Source organism: Aotus nancymaae, unplaced genomic scaffold, assembly GCF_030222135.1.
Source record: "Aotus nancymaae isolate 86718 unplaced genomic scaffold, 86718_ANA_hifiasm-v0.15.2.pri h1tg000065l, whole genome shotgun sequence".
Taxonomy (NCBI): domain Eukaryota; kingdom Metazoa; phylum Chordata; class Mammalia; order Primates; family Aotidae; genus Aotus; species Aotus nancymaae.
In genome coordinates this window covers 12,502,378-12,517,490 of record NW_026988480.1, presented here as the reverse complement: position 1 = coordinate 12,517,490, position 15,113 = coordinate 12,502,378, and positions in this window count along the sequence as shown.

Below are 15,113 nucleotides of genomic sequence, written 5' to 3'. Positions count from 1 at the left end.
TGGACTCCCTACCAGGTGCAGCCGGCCCGTGGGGTGTCCTCTCACTCTCAGGATACCAGAGCCATGGTGAGTGACCAAGTGCAGGGAAAGGAAAACGGTCTTTCCCAAATCCTGTACCTCTGACATCAGATGCCTCTGCCCCAAGTCTTGAAGAGCATTCATCCAATCCAGCTCACCCAATAGTTTAAATGCACAACTACTTTTTTTTTTTTAAACCACATTTTAAAGGCTGTGTTTCTTAAAAAATGACCAGTCTCTTGATCTTCAGCTTAAAAGACCCAGCACAAGAATTTCCTTTTGGGCCTTCCATGTCCTCTCCTCTGTTCTCTTCATTTAGCCTTTTATTTAATCGCTCACTGCTGGAGTCACTGCCTGTTTGCTAGACTTACTTCATTTCTATCTTCTAGTCAAAATGAACTCTTCTAACTTCCTACCAGAACCTGTCATCTGTTGTGGGCTCAATTTTAACAACTCTCCCAGCCCTGACTTGCCTTACAGCAAACCTGGAAGGCTCTGAGACTCTGGTTCGAATCTCCAGGAAGTTTCTGGTTGATCTTTCTTCTGATGATAGACATCAAGACCTTTCTCCATATGTCTAATGAGAATCACTCACCCACGCCCACAGATTTGACTCCTCCCCTCTTGCCCCCACCATGCCACCGTGCTCCTCTCTTGTTCAAAAGCCTTCTAGCAGGTTATTTCATCCATTTGCTTCAGTCTGAGTTGATATACACAATATTTATTTTCTTCTCTATCTTGCCTTTTCTAGAAGCATACAGTTCCACAGTACTCACTAGATAATGAACTTAGGATGCAGATAGGTCTGCTCTAGATACATATCTCTGCCACATACAAGCTAGATGACTTTGGCAAGCTTAATAAGGATATTGATAATTAAAATCTTTAGAATGATAAGGTCAACTATGATTGTGGGTCTATATCTTGTCTTGAACTTAAAATACTTTATAACTAAACTTTACAATAACTCACAAGGAAGGTATTATTATCTAAAATTTACAAATAAGAAATGAGACTTAAAGGGTTTGGAGGGAGGCTTCAGTTCCCCACTTTAGGTGCCTCTCCACAAGGCCTCTCATAAGATGGCATCTGGCTTCCCCCCAAGGGAACACACACTAGGGAGAGAGAGAGAATGGAGAGAAAGAGTGGAACAGAGCTGTTATAGGAAAGGGGTCCTCATCCAGACCCCAACAGAGGGCTATTGCATCTCGCACAGGAAATAATTCAAGGCAAGTCCACAGTGCAAAGTACAAGCAAGTTTATTAAGAAAGAAAAGTGGTGAAAGGAAGTAAGAGGAGGAATGCATCCACCCTAGGTACAATGCTTCTGTAAATGGGGGAGATATGTTCTTCTACAAATGTGATAAAGGATTACTTTTCTTAATTACTATACTTTGCAAGATTCAATACTATTATCTTTAAAGCAAAATTAGGAAAGCCTTTGTCATCCAGATATCGGGATACCTGGACACTCTCAAGTCTGGGTCTGTTTAGTAAGCATTATTAATTTGTTCCCTTAACCGTAAACATCTAGAGGCTAGGAATGCCTCACTTTCTGAGAATGCAGTCCAGCAGGTCTCAGCCTCATTTTCCTAGCCCTCACTCAAGATGGAGTCGCTCTAATTCTAACACCTCCGACAATGCCACAGGGTCTTTTCTAACCTAATCTCAGAACTGACTTGCCATCCTGCTGCAACATCTTATTGGCCATACATACCAACCTGATAAGATGTGAGATGTGGGAGGGGAGGACACATGAGAGTGATTCAGGAAGCAAGGGTTGGTGGGGGCTTTGTGAGAGACTGGCTGCCAAAGCAAAATCAGGACTGGTAGATGCCCCTATTCAATATGTTGTTATGTATAAGAGTAAAATTTATACATCATTAAAAAACTCAGAAACAATAAGTGCATATTGAAAACAATAGCCTTTATATGTAGCGCCATTATCCACTATCATAACCCCACTTTCCAAAGACAAATACCTTTTAACACTGTTAGCTTTTTTTGAGTAGTTAAGTGCTAAAGAATGTATATTTATATAATTTTTGATTTATTAACTTTCGACGTTGTCTAAAGTCTAAATAACTTAGACATTGGATAAGGACTTAGCATTCTGACCCTTATGTCCCAACAACCATCCCTCACCAACAAACATACACACACACACACACACACACACACACACACACTTCCTACCTCGCCCTTCCAGTATACCATGAATCTTCTTGCCTGATGTGAAGTTGATGAGTTAATAGAAGTTAGTTAAAGAGGGTAATTATCAAAATGATATACACACTTAACATTAGGTTTTAACTTAAAATATGTCATTGCAATTCATGGCCAAGGCCTTTTCTTTGAGGGTGGATTTATCGATCAGAGGTTGCCATCATCTTTCTTGTATGAATCACATTTATAATGCATATTCTGCAATGTCCAGTTTGGGATTCTTTAAGTAGAACACAAACTTAAAGATCCCTGCAAAAATCTATATATGTAGAACCTTTCTGTATTTAGTGTTTTTTCTTTTTCAGCTGTCTCTTCCATGGCCATTTTTGTTTGTTTGATTTTAGTGACTTTCCTTTAACTCTCATAGGAACAATGTACTTTTTTGTTAACAAGTTTTGTTTTTGCTTTTCTAAGATTTCAGGTTTTTATGGGATATAGTCCCAAATACAACTGGCAGAAACAGATTTGGGAACAAACACGCGTGACCCTCAATAAGAATACAATTCAGCCAGTGAGAGCAAAAATGCACAGGTATTGCACAGCGTGACCCACTAGTTACACATATTCAATCTTCTGAGAGCATCAGACAATGTGTTTTATGCTGGGAATCAAAATCATCCATCAATCACAAAGTAAATTAATTGGGATCCATTAAGAGGTTTCCTACAATATTTTCTCCCATAGCAAAATAAAATTGGGAAGGAGATTGCTGTCTATCATAAGAACTTTAGTTGTTAGCATCACAATGACTGAAGAGACAAAGTATTTAGCAGAACAGTCATAGAATTCAAAAAGATCCAGGAACTATTTAGTTTAAGAACAAACAGACCTGCCTAATTAAATAGAAGTGACTGAGATTATACCTGAACAATCTGAATCATCATCCAAAAACTAAGGCAAAATTATATTCAGTGTTGTCTATTTAAGGATGTAGAACATAGGGGAACTGTACAAAGAGTTCCCTCAAGTATATTAAAATAAAATTCTGGCAGTTGTGATGTTTGACTCTGTATCATTCACCCTATCCAGTCCCACATTGTCTAGCAGCAAAACAATTTAGGGAATTGACCCCACCTCTGGAAGTTGGTTCTGATTTGTCTTACTAAATCATGGATTCCTGTCCTTGTGACCAGGCTATGCCAACTTTGTCCAGAAAGTCACTAGGGAAGACCTACCAGTAACTTTTGGGAAATGTCTTTCTTTCTTTTAAAAGAATGCCATGGGAAGTGTTTAAAGAAAAACTTCAGCCAAATTAAATTTAAAGGAGTTTAATTGAGCAATAAACCATTTGCAAATCGGACAGCCTCCCGTGCCAGAGTAGGCTCTGGGACTCCAGTGCAGTCATGTGATGGAAGAAGATTTATGGACAGAAAAAGGAAAGTAGTGTACAGAAATTGGAAGTGAGGTGTAGAAACAATTGGATTGGTTATGGTTTGGCATTTACCTTATTTGAACACAGTTCGAACAGTTGGTCCCATTTGATTGGCCAAAACTCAGTGATTAGCACAAGTGTAGGCTACCATCTACTTGTAATACTTCATGATGTACAGAGAAAAAACCTTTAGGCCGAACTTAAAATATGTAAGGAGGCAGCTTTAGGCTAACCTTGATTTAACAGAAGCAATCTATGCTAAATGCAAGTGAAGACGAATAGTGCCCAGGTTTTTCCTAAGGGTCCTGTTGCGATCGTGTGCCTGATAACAAGTCAAAATACTGATGAATAGAGCTATCAGAGGACTATAAGGTCATAGAGCTGGTGCCATGATTCCACCATTCCTGAAAATTTGATCTTCAACTACATGAACAACAAATGCTCTCATTATTTAAACCTGCTTGGTCAAATTTCTACTTTTTATAGCCACAATACACTATTGTTTTCAGTATTTAAAAGACCTTTCTTCAATTATAAATAAAATAAGCATTCTTTACATGAGACACTTAAGTTTCTATCAAATCAAATAATTTAGGTGCTACTTTAATTTACATGTTAAACTATTAGAATTTGTTACCTCAAGAGGTAACCTGAGCTCAAATGAATATTTATAGCAGGATTATTAAAGAAAGATGTTTGGGTCAAAAACAACTCTCTATGATTTATTAACAACCACATCTGGGAGAGTAAACAACAACCACATCTATTTCTAAAACATCCCATGGGGCCACTGTCAAAACTAGTGTCTTGGAATGCCTGGGCCCACAGTATGATCGAGGCGGGTACTTCTGAACATTCTTAGCAGTTGGAGCCATAAAAATATAATTAAATATTTCTAGTAGGGGTTGATGATAAACTCACCATGTTAGATGCTAAACTCCACTGTTTAAATGTCTTTCCACTTGAAAATTTTCAAATAGCTCTATCAAGAATATACATTTTTATTCAAAATGTAAAGAGAAGGAAAAATGGTTATTGAATTAAAATAATTTGCCTAATACCACAGAGCTGCTAAGTGGCTAAGCTAAAATTTGTTATTATCTAACTAGGAAGCTATTCTCTTCATTATGTTGTACATTGGATTGCATTTACTTATTTTTAAATTCCCTCTTGCTAAGAAAAGAAAAAAAATACGTGGAAGTCAAAAATTACAGCATGTATAACTATAATGATTAGAAACATCTACCAACACCTTCCTCTCCTGACAGTGAACTCAGCTTCACTTGTTCTAATAGCATGTACCCTCTCAATTGGCCAAAGGGGCCCTCCTACCTTGTCAAAGGGAAAAGTTTTCTGTCGTAGGTCTCCGGAAGGTGACAGGTCTACAATAAGTGCATTTCCAATGACTTTACATTAGAGTGACATGGTAAATGTGTAGCATATCAATCCAAAGAGACTTTGAGATTGGCTCTACTTGAAAACACTATGGAAAAAGCAGCTTACAAGATTTAAAACTGTTCGATCAGAAATATAGTTTAACCAAGGTGGATCACATGGTCACTATCATTCTTTAAGAACTACATTGAAAATACTATATTTATCATACTTTAAAAACTATATATCAGGCCAGACGTGGTGGCTCACATCTGTAATCCCAGCACTTTGGGTGACCAAGGTGGGTGGATCATTTTAGGTCCAGAGTTCAAGACCAACCTGGATAACATGGTGAAACCCCATCTCTACTAAAAATACAAAAATAAGCCTGGTGGTAGTGATGCACACCTGTAATCCCAGCTACTCAGGAGGCTCAGGCAGGAGAATCCCTTGAGCCTGGGAGGCAGAGGTTGCTGTGAGCTGAGATTGCGCCACTGCACTCCAGTCTGGGTGACAGAGTGAGACCCTATCTCAAAAAAACAAAACGAAAAAACTGTATATCAAACAGATTATGCTTCTTTATCATAAATTCATCTCTCACTGGTTCATTGAGGTGGTTTGGGTACAACATTAAATTATTGAATTCAAAAAGTAAAGAACAGAAACAAATCAATAGCTTGGAAGATTTTGTTTTTGGATTAAAAAAATGGAAGGAGCAAAGTCATCACTATTCCGATTCTTAAATTCCTAAAACAGTTTGACATGAGCTCACTCTAGCAGCGCCACAGGAACATAAGCAAAATAGGTCTAATTGGTTCTACCCTACAGAAGAATAAATCTAGAATCAAAGCATCTAGTTTAAGGTCACATCGTTAAGTAAAAAGACAGCCTGAACTAAGTACATTTAGTACTCACTCCAGGACTCCACACAACTCCTACTTCTTCATGTATACACAATTTCTAGTACTGTTAATGCTGCATATTAACCACGCATATAAAACCAAGTTTACTTTTCTCAAAGATGAGGTTATAAAATTGTCTTTATATTATATCTAAAGAGAAAACAGAGGTAGAAATATATCACTAAGCCCTAAACATACCATTTAAAATCATATGCATCTCTAATTAGATCACCTTTTGAAGACTGTATCTACTTCTGCAGTTATTACAGCACGTGCTCACATTTGTTATCCATGAACCTGGAAACGACTATCTGAGCAGAGGAAATACCCAGATGTGAACAAATGTGGCTTTTGGCCAGTTCATACTAACATACCATTCATTTGCTTCCAAAGAAGAATTCAGATCGCCAATATGGTATGGCAATGTTCAATTTTTATAGTTGGTCTATCTTTACCTTTTGACAAAAAACAAAAAACAAAAACCTCATCTTCTATTTACTTGAAATAGAAGAGAGCCTCCTCCTCTATTTACTTGTCGAATAATTTTTAAAATGAAAAGCACTAAGTCTGTGCTCCAGTACTTTTATAAAAGTGTAGATTCTCTGGTCCTATTCCTGATCTATTGTCTCAAAATTTTTGGTGGGTGAAGCACGGAATATTCATTTGTAATATTTTTCATAAGGTTCCCAGATGACTCTGCATACTAAAGTTGGAGAATTTCTGGGTTAGAGGATGAAGTTTTCCCTGCCTCAGTAGTTTTACTCTTAATGACCTTCCTTTCTGGCTTTCAGGAGCCAAAAAAAAAGAATGCTTTCTAGAAATATGAAGAAAGATAGAAAAGAAAAACATAGAAACAGAAACAAACACTCTCTTGATAGAGAGTGAAAGAGAAAAGAGGTTAAGAATCCAATCATGTGCAAAGTAAAACACAGATCCAGAAATATAGAAATGCAAGCAAAAGATAGCCAGACATGCCCAAAACAAAATAGAAAGCTGTATCTGAACTGTCTAATCATATGTCTAGTCATAAATAAGTGTGAACACATTTCATGTATCCAAACCTCAAGTCTTTGCTTTAACCTCTTTTTTAAAAGCAACATGGGTTATTCTGCAGTAATTTTTCTCGTCAACTTGGCTGAGTGATCGTGACAATTGATTTTGTCCACAGCAAGTATTGAAATCAAATATTTTACTGTTGCTGTTATGACAAAAAGTACTTATTGGGACATCAAAAACACAATAACAGTCCATTTAAAAATATATCTGATGGTTAGGTAAGTCCTTGTGATAAAACCTGTTACAAAGGGAGATGCAGAAGCTGTGTCTAAGAGATCCGTGTCTTATCCATGTCTAGCTACTTTGCATTTTAGCATCTTAAGGCTGAAACACACTTGAGAGATTCTCACTGGGCTTTTTCTACAGATGTGGACATTGACACTGAAGATGTAAATATAACTTAATGACAGAGTTATTTAGTGATTGAGAAAGGATAAAGCTTGGATTTCCTGCCTCATGATCCAGCATTCTTTCCTCCTCGCTAGTGCCTCTGCTCTGTAGATTACCAGCCAGATAAGTACTTGGTTGTATCAGCTGTAAAGATGCAAATCATATACAGAAGTGGAAGGGGGAAGTTGTGGTATCAGCAGACTCAGCGGGGAGCAGGAATCATGCTCTTGGTGGACTGTAGTAAGGAATGTGACTGAAGGTCAATGGCTGGTAAAAGGCTTCCCTGGGTTAGAACCCCAGCTCTGTCGCATCATAGATGTTTGACCTTGGATAAGTTATTGCACTACCCTTTGCCAAAACAGTTTGTTTTCCTAACCTGTGGAATGGTGGCTAAGATCCACCTTTGAAAAAGCAAAGGCAGAAGCTCTACCTCACAGAGATTTTATAAGGCTTAAAACATTCAGAACAACGCCCAGCACATAATACCTTTATAGGAGTTTTTAAAATAAATATGTGGTATACTCACACACATTGTAGATAATGTCTCTCAGCTACCCTAGTGTGGGAGGCACTGTTTCCAAGTCTGGCTCCTAACTTTGTCCAACTCTTTTCTTCAGTAATTCATAGATATTATTCCTGGGCTTCATTTCTTACACAAAATCTCCCTCAAATTGACTAAGGTTTGTCACTCAGATTGTCAAAAAATGAGTTGCTTGTAAAGATATCCATTAGTAAGACAAATTTTTTTATGAATTTTTTAAAATTTGGGTTCAACTAGCATTCCTTGAGGATGTACCACACTTTTCTGTGTTACCGTGTGTGATTCTACTGTAGATTAACTCCTTCAACTCTTACCAGTCTGTAAAAGCAGACAAAGTTATACTAAGTGAAACAGACCCAATTTCATTAGCTTTTGCCTCATAGCTCCATACCACATCCCTAAGTTTATGTCTAGGAACCCTCAGCCATCTCATGTGGGCCCCGCTCTCATGGAGATCCATCACACCTCCATTATTTCCAGAAGCTACCTTGTGAGTGCCAGAATCTGGGGAAGATCCACTCTTCTATATCCCCGAAAGCTGTTGGCCTATTTTTCATGCAACATCCATAATGTTGTTTTTGAATCAAAATCAGAGAAAATTTTCCCCTCTCCCATAGAGTGTCACAATTTGTTACCTGGCGACCTAGAGCGCCCCCTTTACATTGAGTTCTTGATGTAAAAGGATTCTCACGTTGCTACCTGCCGCCCGTCTCTCTACTGGTATAGGCATAAGTCCCAGAAGCCTGACTGAAGGATGTGACTTTCCCAACCCTGATTTCTCCTGGAAACTTCTCCTTCAGGAAAACAACACAAAACCTCAAGCAACTTGGTTTTTTGTTTTGTTTTGAGATGGAGTCTTACTCTGTTGTCTAGGCTGGAGTGCAGTGGTGCAATGGGCTCACTGCAAACTCCACCCCTCACATTCAAGCCATTCTCCTGCCTCAGCCTTCCGAGTAGCTGGGAATACAGGTGTCTATTACCACACCAGGCTAACTTTTATATTTTTAGTGGAGACGGGGTTTCACCATGTTGGCTAGGCTGGTCTCAAACTCCTGACTTCAAGTGATCTGCCCGCCTCGGCCTCCCAAAGTGCTGGGATTATAGGCGTGAGTCACTTCATCTGGCGGAAATCTCAAGCAATTTGATTCCCAAATGCCAGCCCATGCCTTCATCAAGATATTCCCCAAAACATCTAGGTCACAGTAGAGGATAGAGAAAGGTACTTGATCTTGACATCATTGCTCCTAGATTGCATCTACTTTTTCCCCATTTTTGATCGTCCAAATAGAGTTTATTACAGGGATTTTTTTTCCATAAAATTTACTTCCAGTGTTTAATCCATGTACTATCAATTCCAGGGTTATTACTTTGAAAATCAGTCTTCTGGGTGATGGATGAATCATAAATATGTACTTGTTCAATATAATAATGGGTTAAGGTTACATTCCCTGTTTTGTAAAAATGTTGAAAGCTCAAAGATAAAAGCTCTTCTCCTATCACCTTTTATCACTCACCTGTGATGCTTGATTGCAAGAGTAAGCTGGGGTGGTCAGGTGCTGGACCGGGAACTGGTTGTCTTAGGAAACGGAAGGCAAGCTTGTCTTGTTTCTCTGAACCTGTGACACTTGGCTTGCTGGGGACATTGATTGGACCAGCTAACATTTGCCGTCCATTCCTCTTTAAAGCAATCGAAAAGCCACCCTATCTGTTAACCTTGGCAGTATTTAGCTTGTAGATCACTCTTAAGTCCTCTACCCAGAATGTTTTCATACAGTGGTTACATTAATGATTCGATCAGCCCAATTAACTAGATTTTTAATTGCAATACATCTCTTATTATCCAAAGCCCAAAAGTAAAGAACTGTATTTGCTTAATCTGAGGCCATTAGTAACTTCATGGCAGTGTAGGTTAGTCCATGATCTGTTGGAGAATGGTTCAAATTTCACTCTTTTGAGATTTTGAGAACATAGGAGTTACTTGATTTCAGAAATGTGAACCCCATAGTATTTGATATATTAATAGCTACTAAATGTATGCTACTGGGAGAACCTAAGCATTTCATCTAGTTGACAATTAGCTCATGTTTAGGATATGATTACTCAGATGGAAAATTAGCTTTATCCTTAAAAAATACCCTATGAACTGACAACTTAGAGTCTTTGAGGGATAAGTAAATCAGCCGTGAAACACAAACATTTGTTGTCACATCAATGGCAAGAAGCCTTCCTGGTTTTATTTAGAAGGGTTTGATGGTTGTCTTCAAAGTGGTTGGAAGCTCTAGTACAATAAACACTTTGAAGCACAATGCTTTGTCATCCTCCTGCCTTAGGCCTGTCTGTTTCTGGTCTGGATTAGCACTGTTTGTCTTTTTTCCCCCCTTTCTTTCCTTTTTTCTTTCTTCCTTTCACAATGGAAGAGTTTCCCCTTAATGACCGCCTTTATCCCATGTGAGTACCAAGCTTTTCAAATGGTTTAGACTGTGAAACTCAACTGTGTTGAGACAACTTCATTAATGAAAGGCGTATTCCATGAGACCTTTTGTTACCACATTACAGTATTTGTGTTAGAACATTGGGTCCCCCACATAACAGTGATGCAGGCACCACCACCACCATGAGAGCAAGAATTTCAGCAGGAAATTAACTCTAGCCCTGGGTGGCTTTTTCATTGCTCTTTTCTGACAATGATGGGACGTTCTCTTAACACTTCCCCTGACTTCTTCCTGAGGAGAAGTTAGCTAAACTGAAAAACATTCTTCATTTTTCTTCAATCAGTTGGCTTAATGTTTCCCAAAACCACCTCCAGATTTCAACTGCCAAGTTTTCTGCAAGAAAAATGCTTCTCTGGTATCTGTTGAGAGAATTTGAAGTCATGGTGGAACGCCCAGGATTATGGGCTTTTCTTGAAATTAGACATCATCAAACGGTGCAATTGTTCATTTCTAAGAAGCCTGAAACAGCTCCGTGGTTCTTTGCTTGTGGACAAACAGTTTGCCTTTCCTATTTTTCTTACTCTAGGCATTAATTACAGGACAATGAACAAACGCCTAAAAGGGTGTAATGGAGAATTTCTAATGAATCTTGACTTATCATGGCTGAAAGAAGTCTTGAAGTTGGATTAATGTAGAAACACTGGAATTCTATTAAAGGAGCTGGCACTTGATTTGATAGAAAAAAAGAATTATTACACTGTTCTATTCCCTTTTGTCAGTTTGTATAACTCTTCAGACGATTGTTTTCTAAGAAAGAATTAAACTCCTACATGAAATGGATTTAGAAGTTAAATGATGACACATTCTCTCTTTCTCAGTCCCATATATATGTGTACAGATATCATATATACACACGTATTTATACATATTATGTATACATGTGTGTATATATATCTACATACATATATATGCACAAAGTATTTTTCTGTACCTGACTTTAACTTTGTTTTCTTTCAGTAATTTTCACATTGATTATGATAATAGCCATATAAATTTCATTACAAGATTACTCATTTATAATTAAGTGAAGTTTTTACCTCACCCCTAAAATATATTCACTGTTAAACTTGGCAGGAAATAAAGGCTAATGCAAGTGATCATCTGTGCACCTGTAGGCACACACACACACGCAAATGTCACTACCCACAAAGTAAAATAAAGTACTTTGGAGTATCCTTAGCCAAATATGAGAATAGCAAGATAAGTCAAAGTAATAAATATGACGCAAAACTAACAACTCCCATTTTCTAATTTAAAAAATAGAAACTTTCCTACTAAAGTAAAAAGAGTTTAGGATAAATTTACAAGAACTTGGCATTTCACTTGGAGATAAATGCCAGTGAACTATCTGGTGAGTATGAAGTGTCTCTGTGTTAAAAAGTTATAAGTGACTTAAACACTCAATCCACTCACCCCTTTTTTCTTGATACATAAGAAAATTAACACAAAACTGCAATTATGGAAGAACAAAAAGAAAATTAACTTTAGATCTGAATATAGACCTGGGTTGGAATTTTAATTCCAATTAATGTTACTCAACCATGCCTCAGATTTATCTGTAAAAACAATGATAACAAATACTGTGCATGGTAGTTAAAATGAAGATACGTGAATATCAAATGAGGTGACACATGGGACATTCCTGGTTTAAATGAGCATCTGTGGAAGTTACTTTCTCCATATAACCTCTGAGATTGGCACAGATCATAGAGAAAAATTATAGAAGAAAAGGTCGGCCTATCAATTAATGCTTGACCTTACTTCTATAATTCCAAATTGGTTCTGTTAGTCCCGGTAATAAGACTAAGTACATTTTCTCTTCATGTATAGAGTTCTCTAGCTCTAGTTGCTTTATGCATTTCCAGTTTTCTAGCTAGAAAGGAAAGGAGGAAGAAGGAAGGAAGGAGGGAAGGAATGAATATCTCTTTATTTCCTGTGAGTAGCTGCCACTGCAGTTGAAGAAATGGGAAATAGACAAAAGAATAAAATATAAATATTGCTGATCCAAGCATCTGCAGCCCATCACCAGCCTCTGTAATGGCAATATCTATTCTTTTTCTACTTGAGCTCTCTCTCACTCCAGCTTTTGTTCTCTCCCGCATTCAGTCTGTTTCTCATCCTCTTCTGGATAATTACAGTAAAAACAAAATTGTCACCCAGCAAAGGATGTGTCAATATGTGTGCAAAGTTGATAATGGAAAATCAATAGGTAAGACATAAAATAAAAATAAAAATAAAAAATACATCCCAAACAGGTCTTTTTATTTAATATAAGGCCAAAGAAGCTATCAGGCGTTGCTGAATACTGTCCACTAACTGTACAAAATATTGACTGCATGCCTCGCAAACACCAAAATATCCGCTGGAATGCCATAGAAATAAATAACTTCTGCTATAAACACATGAAAACATATCAAACTGTTATCTCTTTAAACATATTGTAAATAAAAAATTACCAGTACTTCTACACAATAAATATTAAGAAACCATTGACATAGTTGAAATGCACTCATATAAATTAACAACTTTAATTACATTAGCCAAACAGACATTGGTTAAAGAACTGCATGTAGTATGCAAAAACAAAACAAAACAAAAAAACAAAGTAAAAAACCAACAAAATAAAAACAAACAAACAAACAACATCAACCACAGAACATAAAAAGTTTCAAAATAAAACAGGCTTCAGATTATCTTGGCTTTCATAATTATATTTTTCTTTTAAAGAAAAATATCAACCCATTGTCAATGCACTGTTTTTCAAAGCATTTAAATAGAGGGTAAAACCCATTGGAAATTAATACAGAAGAAATGATTCACTTTATGCATAAAAATAAATAATAATATAGCTGAGACATGTGGTTTGCTTCTGCTCTTGAAGATGTGAACAGCTTCTAAGCATTCATTTTCTCTGACCCATACAACAGCTTCTCAGTGATACAGGGTTTAATTTAAACACATACAACATCCATCCCCAAACCTTCTGCCCACATCTACAAGTTTCATTTATTTTGCGGGTTTTCAGGGTGACTAAGTTCTTCTCTACACTGAAAAGAGAAGTTGCCAAAAGATGCACAGGAAATCATTTTTTAAATGAATATGATAATATGGATCCATGCTTAATACAACTGAGACATATTTGTTCTCTGTTTTTTAAAGTCACCTCTTAAAGTCCAATCCCACAATGGTGAAAAAAAAGCATTTGCTCTACTGTTAAGGAGACTGCAGGGATTCTCCTTGGAAATGGAATATGGAATCAATCTTTGGAAATGGAATATGGAATCAATCTTAAATAAACATGAAATTGGTTGGTCTTCTGGGATAAGAAATTCCCATCTCAGTGTGCTGGAATTCACCTTACTTTTTTGGAAAAAAAATAGAAAATGTCAGTTTGGTCCATAAAATACATATTACTATTAAAAGATATTTGAAGACAAATGCTTTTCAGGGCTTCTAAGATTGGTTTGGGCAGATTTTTAAGAGCCTAGAGTTTAGCCTTAGAGAAAGAGTGAGGAAATAGTAAGGTTAGCTAGAGCCACTCTAGTTTCAAGAAAAAACATACTAAGAACCTCATATGGTAGAATTTAAAAGCCTTTACTTTTGGCCTCATGCTGCTAGGTGAAAGAGTAGTTGTTCACAGGGCTTGTATTTTCCAAGATTATTAAAGATGGTAAAATGATATCTTTCAATACCATCAAAAAATGGTAGCAATTTATTCATCTATTTCAAAGCCATATAAATTTAATTAAACAAAATTAAAGTTTTTGGGTGTTTGATAACTCAATCATTAAGTATCCAAATTATATTATGGAATAAGTTTCAAATAAAATATGGAATTACATTTCTCTGTTTCTAATAACTGTGGTCACTAATCAACCCCCATGTTATCCCCAAAATATCTAGGACTTAGCTGAAAAAAATAGCAGATGTATTTGAGATGAATGGGAACTATACATGGGTATCAGCTGTCTTTGCAAATTTCTGCTTTTTCCATGGCCTTAACCATCTCCGCTACTGCACAGTGAACTAGGACTTAATTTCTCACACTGTTTCTGCAGATTCCAGTACCAAAGAAGATGCGGTTCAAAATGCTGCCAGTTTTCCATGAAATTTTGTCAAGTAGAACATGGCCATCTACGTTTGCCTTAAAACTTTTCTCACCACACTCACCTTCCCACATGCATGATATCCAAGGTTGATGGTCCCTGATTAGAATCCATTCTCAAGCTTCTCATGCAGTGCATATTATATTTTCTGCATAAGAAAGGGTGGCCCCTAGAATATAGTAAATGAATTTGCCCAATAGTGACGTTGCCTACATATAGCCTAGTGTTACAGTATACCAACTTAGTCTACTTTTCAAGAAGAGATAAACCACTTTTTGTAATGTTTGGTTTCTCACTGATATCTTTTCAAATAATAATTTTTTTTAATCTACAAATTGACATGGGGCTAGAAGCTTCAATATTTTACAAAATATTAATGAATATAATTGTTCCCAATTATCAGAAACTTTTTTCCATTTTTCAAAATGTTTGCCAACTTCACACAAGTCTGTAAAAATAAGGCTCTGTATTTTCAAAAGCACATAAATGAATAATTTATTACCTCTTCTAGGCAAGCTAAGTACTAGAATAAACTAGATAAAAATGTGGCTTTAAGCATGTACTTTGATATTTATAAAACAAAGTTATTTTTTTCCTTTTTGCATCTGAATCAATACAAATTTACACATGAAGAGTT